Source organism: Ambystoma mexicanum (assembly GCF_040938575.1).
Source record: "Ambystoma mexicanum isolate Mex_15411 chromosome 12 unlocalized genomic scaffold, UKY_AmexF1_1 Mex_chr12_unloc.2, whole genome shotgun sequence".
Taxonomy (NCBI): Eukaryota; Metazoa; Chordata; class Amphibia; order Caudata; family Ambystomatidae; genus Ambystoma; species Ambystoma mexicanum.
In genome coordinates, this window is record NW_027182323.1 from 2,683,140 (window position 1) to 2,694,347 (window position 11,208).

Genomic DNA, 11,208 nt, shown 5'->3' on the forward strand with positions numbered 1-11,208 from the left:
ACCTGATGGCAGCTGCATCCTAGAATTAGGTGTGGTGTTGATGATATCTGTTGAATGTGTGCAGTCTGGTGGGTGGACACCCAGACTGGGTTCTGGCTGTGTTAGGCATATAGGATGCTTATGTGTGCAGCTAGGCTTGTTTGTCATGGGATATAGCTGTGTTTTAGTAGAGTGATGAGGTGTTTGTGGGGTAGTGGTCGTATGTGAGCAGCTAGGCCGAATTGAACGAGGGGTATAGGTGCACTCTAATTGTGTGATGGTGTAGAGTAGAGAATAAGAATACTGACATGATATGATGTTTCATCCACACGGCACCTAAGCGCAATGCACTTCGAAGTCGTCCGATGACAAGGGAGGGAAAGAGGGAGAAAGCAAAGACACTCCCACAGGGCCTGAACAGCACAAATGTAAATACTAGCTACTGCACTCGGTCTAGCGACACCTAAACAGTGCTGGTGCTAGTGCACAGACTGGAGGGCATGCCTGGGAACTGTAAACGAGGACCGGAGGGGTTGGGTACACAGCAGCATCGCAGGGGACCGGGGGTAGCGGCAAACGGCAACAGCATGCAGGGGCCAGAGGGTACAGAGAGACATCACGAGACCAGAGGCGCTGGGGTACACAGCGACAGCAAAGGCGACCAGAGGGGCTGGGGGCACACAGCGACAACATGGGACACAAGAGTGGCATGTGGTAGACGGCGATATCTTAGGGGACCAGGCAAGAAGCTGGGGGGGATCACACTGGACCGGAGGTTGTTGGAGGGGCAGTGACAAGATGGGAACCAGGGAGACTGGGGACACAGTGAAACGTTGGGACCTAAGGGGTTGTGGGCACACAGTGACGACGAGGGAAATAAGGGCAGGTGTACACAGCGACAACTGGCAGATAGTAGGTCAAGAAACTCATCAGTTAAGACTAGTGATCTGACCAATCATCTGACCAATCAGGGAGGTGGGCGGGCTGTGAGACGGGCGGGGATCAGGAAGAGGAAGCTTGTGTGGAAGGCAGGGAGAGGGATTCACTGAGGCACGGAGCACAGATTAATACAATTAAATGGCAAAAACAGGCTCGGAGGAGCTTTTAGATGCTTTCCACTCACCTCGCTTTACAAAGCGATTATTTCCCAAAGCAAAGACATTGGGTAATAATTGTATTATCGTTGTGTTGCAACTAACCAACGATCCACGACTATTCGCAGACAAGCCTGCCGCTCCGTCCATGTTACCAAAATTGAACAAGGTTTACAATTTGCTTAGGTTTCCAATCTTTTCAGATCCCTTAGAGGTTGTTGGGTTGTTTCATGGTTTAGAAACCGATATTCATCCCTGCACCACTGGTGCACCGGAAGTTGATTTGTCAGTGCCTCATATCCCAAACAGAACGGCTCTCCCAATTGGCTAATAGTCACCAAAGAGCTATAAACCCAATCCGAGGGTTTGGCTAGCCAACTATGATTCTATGAAGGCCACTTGCCTCCGGAACTAATACAGTTGTGTCCTGCTGGGAGCAGTTAATGATTGTCAGGTAAAGGAGGAGTGCTTCAGTCGGAAAGGGTTTCGAGTACACAGGCAGTCAGGCACATACGATGTGGCTTGAGGGATGCAAGGATGGCAGTGAGTGTCTCCAATTATCCAGATAGCTGCGGTTTTGCGAGATGGGATGTGTAGTGTACAGTCAGTTGTTGCGTTGGTTTCAGAATGAGTGTAATTGTTTCAGTGAGGGGAGGTGGGACAGGACTTCTGGTCAATGGTGTGATAATTGCACGAGAGGGAAGCCACACTTTCACCTGGTGTGTGATACTTAGCAACACTTTATGCGCTAGGTTCCCATACAGACCCCAGGCGGTGTTTGAGAATGAATCCAGAGAACTCACAACCAGCCCTCTGCAAGAATGTTTTATATGTTACCCATACCCTGCTTTAAGTACTCCCGGGGCGTTAAGTGGGGTAAGAAAGTAATAGTTTGTGGGCTCATTTGGGGGCGTGTCTTGCATGATGGCCATGGTCTGATGGGGGTGGCCTACCTATGAACGTTTTAAAAATGGTGTGGCCTGCTGACTAAGTGCATATCACAACACAGTGGGCTTGCTACATTCCTTAAAGTATTAGAAATCCATGCTCAATATCATTACTTATTGGACCCTCACAAAAGGGTAGCTGCTTTATTAGCAGGTTCATTAGCATCCCATTACGTAGTTTGGGCAAGACTAACCCGTCAAAGGCACTACTCATCTCCTCTGGCAGGCCCTGAAAGGGAGGCCGAGGCAATTCAGGCTCTTTATTCTGCCTGCAGCACCTAAGCAGCTAGTTTTGTTTGCAAAGAGCCTCTCCCTCCATCCAGTGCCTCGTGAGTGGGAAAGCAGCCGGAGCCAGCCCTGAGCCTTGAAGGGACAAACGTAGAGGAGAGCAACAGGGGGATAGTAGGAGCCTTGAAGGGGCAAGCATAGAGGAGAGCAGGAGCACCTGTGGAGCCTCATAAGGATCCCAACAAGTGCAACCCCGACAAGTGCAACAGGTGAGGCCCCTCCATTAAAGCGAACACACAGAGGAAGATACCGTAGGACATAGCAAGGGAGGGAGGAGGGTCCGGGCCACATAGCAGTCAGCTATACCCAGAGGACTACCTCACAACCCCCACCACACCAACCATCCAGGAGAAGATTGAGGCCAGGAAGGGCCAAGGCACTGCACCCTGGAAGCCCCAGCGAAATCTGATCAAGGGCCCACGAGAGTGACGCCAGACACCCAGGTTCCCCAGAGCAGGATAAAGGAGCTAAGGTGGAGCTTCCAGGGGGGCAGGCACGCCTAACCAGACAAATGGTGGCAACCACAGGAGATGAAGCCTCTGATATCAAGAGGGGCAAAGCGGACACACCAGGCAGTGGGGGTGGGGGTCGCTGGGAGGCGTTGCCCCTAAAAGCAGCGGAAGTAAAGACCTGGTCCAGGAGAGAGAGACAACATGCCAGGTATGGCCCCTGGACCTCCACGAGGAGAGAATCCCCAAGTAGCTGCAGAACAGAGGTCCCACAAAAGGAGGCCCAGGGGAGGAGGAGGGGGACTCACCAGCACCTCATCATCACAAGACCGGGCCTCAAAGAAATTACATGAAGGGGTTTCTCTCCCCCCGCCCCCCATGAGGCTCGAGGGGTCCGAGAGGACCAGAACCAGAATAAAAGCACGAGGGAGGCTAAACTTCAAGGCAAAATGAAAGCCCGTGGAGGGCAACCACCACAATAGATAACACCAAAGGGGTGGGGGGGGCTCTTGGAATTAAAAATGGGCCCGGACAAGCCTGCAGGTTGTACAGCTTGGGAAAGGAAAGGACTCAATACTTTTTTTTAAAAAACATTTTTGATTGTGTTTGGTTATAATTTACCTTCACAAAACAATCATCACATTAACAGTAAAATGTGTAAACTTCTAAGCAAAACCGCCTTAATAATCTACAGGTATGAAAGAAAAAATGAAAGGACTCCATACCAGCGAATCCACAGCAGATTGGCCGCCAGATTTTGCTATCACTACCTAAATTATGCAACATAGGGTTAAAAATGCTGAGGCACAGCTCCAGTTGCCCGGTAAGGGTGGCGCCAAGCTACCCTAAGGTTAGATTGGCATACTTCCTCACAGGCGGCTTTGCAGGGCAGCAGGAAAGGCCTTTTTACGTGGCGTCAGCTTTTGCTTAGGCTGCCGTCAGAATTTGCTTAGGCTGCCTAAATTAGGCAACATAGAGTTAAAAATGCTGAGGCACAGCTCCAGTTGCCTGGGAAGGACGCCCCTAAGCCACCATAGGTTTAAGTTGGCACAATTCCTCACAGGCGGCTTTGCAGGGCAGCAGAAAATGCCATTTTACGTGCCGTAAGATTTTGCTGAGGCTGCCGTCAGAATTTGCTTAGGATGCCGTCAGAATTTGCTTAGGCTGCGTAAATGAGGTAACATAGGGTTAGAAATGCTGAGGCACCGCTCCGGTTGCCTGGGAAGGACGGCGCCAAGCCACCACAGGTTTAAATTGGCACAATTCCTCACAGGCGGCTTTGCAGGGTAGCATAAAATGCCAATTTACGTACCGTCGGATTTTGCTTAGGCTGCCGTCAGAATTTGCTTAGGCTGCCTAAATGATGCAACATAGGGTTAAAAATGCTGAGGCACAGCTCCAGTTGCCTGGGAAGGATGGCGCCAAACCACCATAGGGTTAAGTTGGCACAATTCCTCACAGGCGGCTTTGCAGGGCAGCAGAAAATGCCATTTTACGTGCCATCAGCTTTTGTTTAGGCTGCCGTCAAAATTTGCTTCGGCTGCCTTAATAATGCAACATAGGGTTAAAAATTATGAGGTACAGCTCCAGTTGCCTGGGAAGGACGGTGCCAAGCCACCATAGGGTTAAATTGGCCCAATTCCTCACAGGCTGCTTTGGCATTTTCATTTTACGTGCCGTCGGATTTTGCTTAGGCTGCAGTCAGAATTTGCTTAGGCTGCCTAAATGATGCAACATAGGGTTAAAAATGCTGAGGCACAGCTCCAAGCCACCATAGGGTTAAGTTAGCACAATTCCTCACAGGCGGCTTTGCAGGGCAGCAGAAAATGCCATTTTACGTGCTGTCAGATTTTGCTTAGGCTGCCTAAATGATGCAACATAGGGTTAAAAATGCTGAGGCACAGCTCCAGTTGCCCAGGAAGGACGGAGCCAAGCCACCATAGGGTTACGTTGGCATAATTCCTTACAGGCGGCTTTGCAGGGCAGCAGAAAAGGCCATTTTACGTGCTGTCAGATTTTGCTTAGGCTGCCGTCAGAATTTGCTTAGGATGCCGTCAGAATTTGCTTAGGATGCCTAAATGAGGCAACATAGGGTTAAAAATGCTGAGGCACAGCTCCAGTTGCCTGGGAAGGACGGTGCCAAGCCACCATAGGGTTAAGTTGGCACAGTTCCTCACAGGCGGCTTTGCAGGGCAGCAGAAAATGCCATTTTACGTGCCGTCAGATTTTGCTTAGGCTGCCGTCAGAATTTGCTTAGGCTGCCTTAATGATGCAACATATGGTTAAAAATTATGAGGCACAGCTCCAGTTGCCTGGGAAGGACGGCGCCAAGCCACCATAGGGTTAAGTGGCACAATTCCTCACAGGCAGCTTTGCAGGGCAGCAGAAAAGGCAATTTAACGTGCCGTCAGATTTTGCTTAGGATGCCTAAATGAGGCAACATAGGGTTAAAAATTATGAGGCCAGGAACAGTTGCCTGGGAAGGACGGCGCCAAGCCACCATAGGGTTAAGTTGGCACAATTCCTCACAGGCGGCTTTGCAGGGCAGCAGAAAAGGGAATTTTACGTGCCGTCAGATTTTGCTTAGGATGCCGTCAGAATTTGCTTAGGATGCCTAAATAAGGCAACATAGGGTTAAAAATGCTGAGGCACAGCTCCAGTTGCCTGGGAAGGACGGCGCCAAGCCACCATAGGGTTAGGTTGGCACAATTCCTCACAGGCAGCTTTGCAGGGCAGCAGAAAATGCCATTTTACGTGCCGTCAGATTTTGCTTAGGCTGCCGTCAGAATTTGCTTAGGCTGCCTAAATGAGGCAAGATAGGGTTCAAAATTATGAGGCACAGCTCCAGTTGCCTGGGAAGGACGGCGCCAAGCCACCATAGGGTTAAGTTGGCACAATTCCTCACAGGAGGCTTTGCAGGGCAACAGAAAATGCCATTTTACGTGCCGTCAGATTTTGCTTAGGCTGCCTTCAGAATTTGCTTAGGCTGCCTTAATGATGCAACATATGGTTAAAAATTATGAGGCACAGCTCCAGTTGCTTGGGAAGGACGGCGCCAAGCCACCATAGGGTTAAGTTGGCACAATTCCTCACAGGCGGCTGTTAAGACGGATTTCTGAACTCTGTCCTGGTGGCGCAGAAGTTCAGAAGGCCAACCTAATTACTTGGAACAGGGTAACCTCTGGACGAGCCAGACCAATCAAGGTAGCGATCGCGGCGGTCAAGACTAGGTCTCAAGAGGGGTGAGGGTGACTGAAAGCCCACAATGAGCACACAAAGCAAGATCACTTACAAACTACTCCAAACAGTTGTTATATCAAAAATATATACACATTTATTTTAAGGCCTTTAAAACAATGACCGTAGCGAGAAAATCACAGTATCACAATATTAAACCAACACATACCATATCAACACAATATATATACAAATGCGACAGTCGCAAGCGTTATATGCACGAAATGTGTAGTCCACCTGCAAGGGAAGGAAAACAGGCAGTGCGATACAATGCTTTAGACTCAGTTCGCCTTCAGAGGCACCTAACTAGATGGAAGTCCGAGCCCTGCGAAGAGTGGAGCCTTGTGCTCAAAAGTACCTGCACACGCTGGTGCCAACGGGCAAAAGGAGAGTCTCTTCTAAGGAAATCAGGCAGTTCAGTTCAGTGCACAAATGAAGGAGAACAAGTTCCGCGACTCAAGCGCAGCCTCCACAGTGGGCAGAAGCAGAGCGCGAGTACGGCAAAAGGGTGCTGTTTTACACAGCGGGGAAAAGCAATGGGCTCCTGCAGGAGGGCGACCAGATCCTAGCTAAACTACTCACCGGTCCCCGATGCAAGCAGACCCAGGCTTCTCCGCGTCAGTTTCAGCAGCGTGCAGGTTCAGAAGAGCAGGGAACGCCTCGTCGTCGTGTTGAGTAAAAAGACGTCCCAATCGAAGAAACCTGCACAGTTTTGTCACCACAGCAGGGCAACGGAGCGGCCGTGTGTATCTGAGCCAAATGTACACTACTCACTTCAGACTTGGGAATGCCAAGTGTACGAAGCGTGTGAGAGTGACAAGGACTCGAAATACTACACAACCTGGCGGCGGTTACAGAGCAAGACTCCTGTGTAAGCTGGTCAGTCAGCTGGATGGCCCAGAGACGCTTCCGAAGGCTTACTGGCAGGAGATGGTGAAGATGCCGAGAATAGCTGTTCCCGCTATTCCAAAGGGTCGAAGTACCAGTACAGGCCTTCTGGTTCGATCAAAGGTGAAAAGGGTTTCACAAGGCGACAGCAGTGCAGAGGAGGAGTCCTTCAGCGGGTCACCAGCGATTCCTCGGTCCAGCCTCTTGGTTGCAGGATACTTGGCTCCTGTATTCCTTCGTTCGTGAGAACTCAGGAGATCGACATGGTAGTGGTGTTTCCAGCCCCCTCTTATCCACGTTTCCCTTCGCGCCAAAACGGAGGGGACCCAATGGGAGATTCGCTCATCAACACTCACACCATTCGTGGACCAATCACGGACCACGGTGGTCCCAGGCATTCACACCACCCTAGACTCTCTGGCACCCAGGATGTGTATTGGGACCAGACATCCCAGCCCACACCCTGGAGGCACACACAAGACATGTAGAAGCCCGCGAAAGCATCTGTGTTTCGCGGGAAAGTACATGCCCAAATAAGGAAGGCCCCGGGTCGGCTCGACCTGGGGAAGGTGAAGGGAGCAAGACGGTCAGCGGACAGGACAAAGGAGCCTCGTGGTCTGGCCATTTTGGGAGCCAGGCCACCATTTTGGGTTAAGCGCAGAAAACGCGCTTAGAACGCCAAAAGGAGCTCAAAATACAAAGAAACGATCGCTGCCACCATTCCCGTCCCTGAATCACTTGCACCGATCAAATACAATCCTAAACGAGTATCTAGGGCCTGTAGAAGGCTAGAGACCCAAGAGAGCTGTAACTTAGCTTACAGTGCCCTCTTGTGTCATGTTGCACTAAAGCCGCAACATGATAAAAGAAACTACGGGAAACAGCGTTCCCTGGTACTGACTGTCTTAAGGGCATGTCAGTTTCCCCATAAGAAAAGGAGCGAAAGCCCAGAGGAGTGCAGCAGAAGGCTGCACTTCTCTGGCAAAGTCAAGAACAAGGTGAAAAACAACAGCAAAAAGTTTAGGGGTTGCCACATGGAAGGAAAATTACCTACAATTACGAAATCTTTCCTAACACTCGCCCCTCCCAGACTATGGACAGGGGGAACTAATCCACCCCTGGATGAGTCTCTTGTTAAGGTCGGTTAAACATTCTGGACAACCCATCAGCATTGCTATGTTGGACACCTGGCCTATGCTCAATAGTGAAGTCGAAGCCTTGTAGACTTATGGACCACCTAAGCAACTTTGGATTCTCCCCCTTCATGTTCATTAGCCACTTTAACGGCTTATGGTCAGTTTGCACAGTGAAGTGGGTCCCATAGAGGTAGGGCCTCAGCTTCCTTAGGGCCCACACAACAGAGAAACATTCTTTCTCTACCGTGGACCATCTGAGCTCTCTGTCCTTAAACTGGCGACTAATAAAACCGATAGGGTGTTCCTTACCCTTCTCATCTACTTGTGATAGTACAGCTCCTATCCCAGTGTCAGAGGCGTCCGTCTGCACGATAAAAGGTCTTTGATAATCAGGGGCCCTGAGGACAGGGGCCTGGCACAAGGAGTCTTTTAAGCCATTGAAGGCCTTCTCACACTCGTCGGTCCAAGTTACCTTCTTGGGTTTCTTCGGAGTTGTGAGGGCAGTCAGAGGAGCAGCTATGGTGCCATAGTCTGCCACAAAATTGCGGTAATACCCCGTGAGTCCTAAGAAGGCTCTCACTTGGGTTTGCGTAGTGGGGGTAGGCCAGTCTTGTACTGCTTGTACCTTACTGGGTAGAGGCTGTCTCCTCCCTCCACCTACTTCATGTCCAAGGTAAACCACTGAGCCTTGTCCATTTTGGTGAGGGGCCACTCGGACACCCTCAAAAGAGCTATCTGAAGGACTGCTTTGGAACAGGTCGGGGAGAGGTTCAGACTCCTCTTCCTCAACATCTGAAGCCAGTAGCAGTGCTGCGATTTCGACGCTTGGGACGAAAACCTTCAGCCTATTCACGTGAAACACTTTTGGAGCCTGTCCAGGCCTTCCAAGGTCCACTGAATAGTTAACCTCACCCAGGGGCTCCACCACTGGGTATTGGCCTGACCATTTGTCCTGTAAAGCTCGAGGCCTTATGAGATTCATGATCAGGACTTGGTGACCAAGTGTAAAGTTGATGAGGGAAGCTTTCTGGTCGTACCAATGTTTCACCAGCGCTTGCCCTGCCTTCAATTTATCACTAGCCAAGCCCATAAGAAGTACCATCCGTTTTCTGAGCCCTAGCACATAATCAACTACGTTGGTAGTAACAGGGGGAGTGAGCATCTCCCATCCCTCCTTGACGATGGCTAAGGGTCCCCGTACGGGATGACCGAACAGAAGTTCGAAGGGGCTGAAGCCAACACCCTCCTGTGGTACCTCTCGGTAGGCAAACAGTAAGCATGAAACAAGAAGATCCCATTTTCTTCTCTGAGGCTCCTCCAGAGCCCCAATCACGCTCTTTAACGTCCTGTTGAAACGCCCCCCCAAACCATTGGTCTGGGGGTGGTATGCAGAAGAGAACTTGTAGGTGACCCCACATTCTTTCCACATAGCCTGCAAATACTTCGACATAAAGTTGCTGCCATGATCAGACACAACTTCTTTAGGGAAGCCAACCCTAGTAAATATGCCGAGTAAAGCTTCTGCAACTGACTTGGCAGTTACAGTTTTCAATGGGATGGCCTCAGGATACCTGGTTGCATGGTCGACCAGCACCAGGATAAACCTATTGCCTGAGGATGTTTGCGGGTCAAGGGGACCAACGATGTCGATCCCTACCCTTTCAAATGGTACCCCCACAACTGGGAGCGGTACCAACGGAGCTTGGATTGTCACGCCAACCTTACCAGACAACTGGCAGGAGGTACAACTCCTGCAGTGACTTTCTACTTGCACCCCCATCTTGGGCCAGTAGAAGTGCATGGATAACCTTTGCTTGGTCCTCTTCATACCAAGGTGACCAGCAAGGGGAACTTCATGCGCCAACTGCAGGAGGAAGGGCCTAACAGCAAGGCGAACCACCAACCTCCTATGGTCTCCTTCTGTAGACTCTGTGGGCTCACTATACAGGAGTCCACCTTCCCAATAAATCCTATGCGTCCCAGGAGGTTCACCCTCAAGCTGGGAGCAGGCCTGTCTCCTTAGGCCTTCCAGAGATGGGCACTCACGTTGGCCTTTACTGAATTCGTCCCTATCAGGACCTCCTTCAACTAACAAGTCTTTTAGTTCAGGATGATCGTTGGGGTCAAATACTTCAGGCAGCGCCACCTCCTCGTCAGGCCCGGGCGATTGACCAAATTCCTTCACCGCAGTGGTAGGCGAGCTCGGGGGAATATTCTCTTTCCCTCGTCGTGACTTGTCGACTCCTTTCGCCTTGGGTTTCCCCTTCGGCTGGGGCGGCGTATTGGACTTTGCCAATGCTGCCCGTGCTTGAGACCGTGTGTAGGGTCTTTCGGCAGTGTCTCCTACAAGCCCTAAAGCTCTGAGATCATTACCTAACAAGACCTTTCCCGGGACGTTTCTCTGAATGCTCACTGGAATCCTGACTGTTGTACCATTTAAAGTAAGATTTACAGGTATTACGGGAAACATACGGAGGGGGCCGTCAGCCAACTTAGTGGGCATCAGAGTAGCTCTGGCAACTTCCTCTGAGTCTACCAAAGTAGAATCCACTACAGTGCGACTGCACCCACTATCCCTAAGAGCTGGAGTATCTACTCCATTGATCAGCACACTGTCTTTAAAGTAGTGCTTGGTATTATCCGGAATCCTAGCATAAGCCTCTGCGACTTTAGGCTCCCAGGAACCCAGGGACACTAAAACTACCTCAGCCTCTATCCCGCTGGGAAATGAGTCTGAGGAGAAGGATGCTCCTGTAATCTCTTCTTCCTCGTAGGAGGAGAAGGCCAGATTAGCGGAGTGGACCCCCAAAGGTCTAACCTTACAATGGGGATCCCCCTTCACGTGGTCAGTTGCTCCACAAGCAAAACAAGATCCATTGGGTCTGTTTACATAGGGAGGCTTATTGTAACCAGAGTTTTGTTTCGGAGGCTGACCTCCACTACCCTGTGAGTTCTCTTGTGTCCTACCCTTATTTTTCTTTTTGTGGCCCTTACGGGAAGAAGATTTAGCAGATTCTCCACCCTCCATATCTTTGGACTTTTCCCCTTCCTCCTGCTTACCAGGATGAGTTTTGTCCTTATGGGACACTCGATGTGACACCCATAAGTCTGCTGCAATGGCCAGCTTCTTAGGATCTATCTCCTTCGAATCGGCCAAATGCTGCTTAAGCTCCGGGGAAGAAGAAGCAAA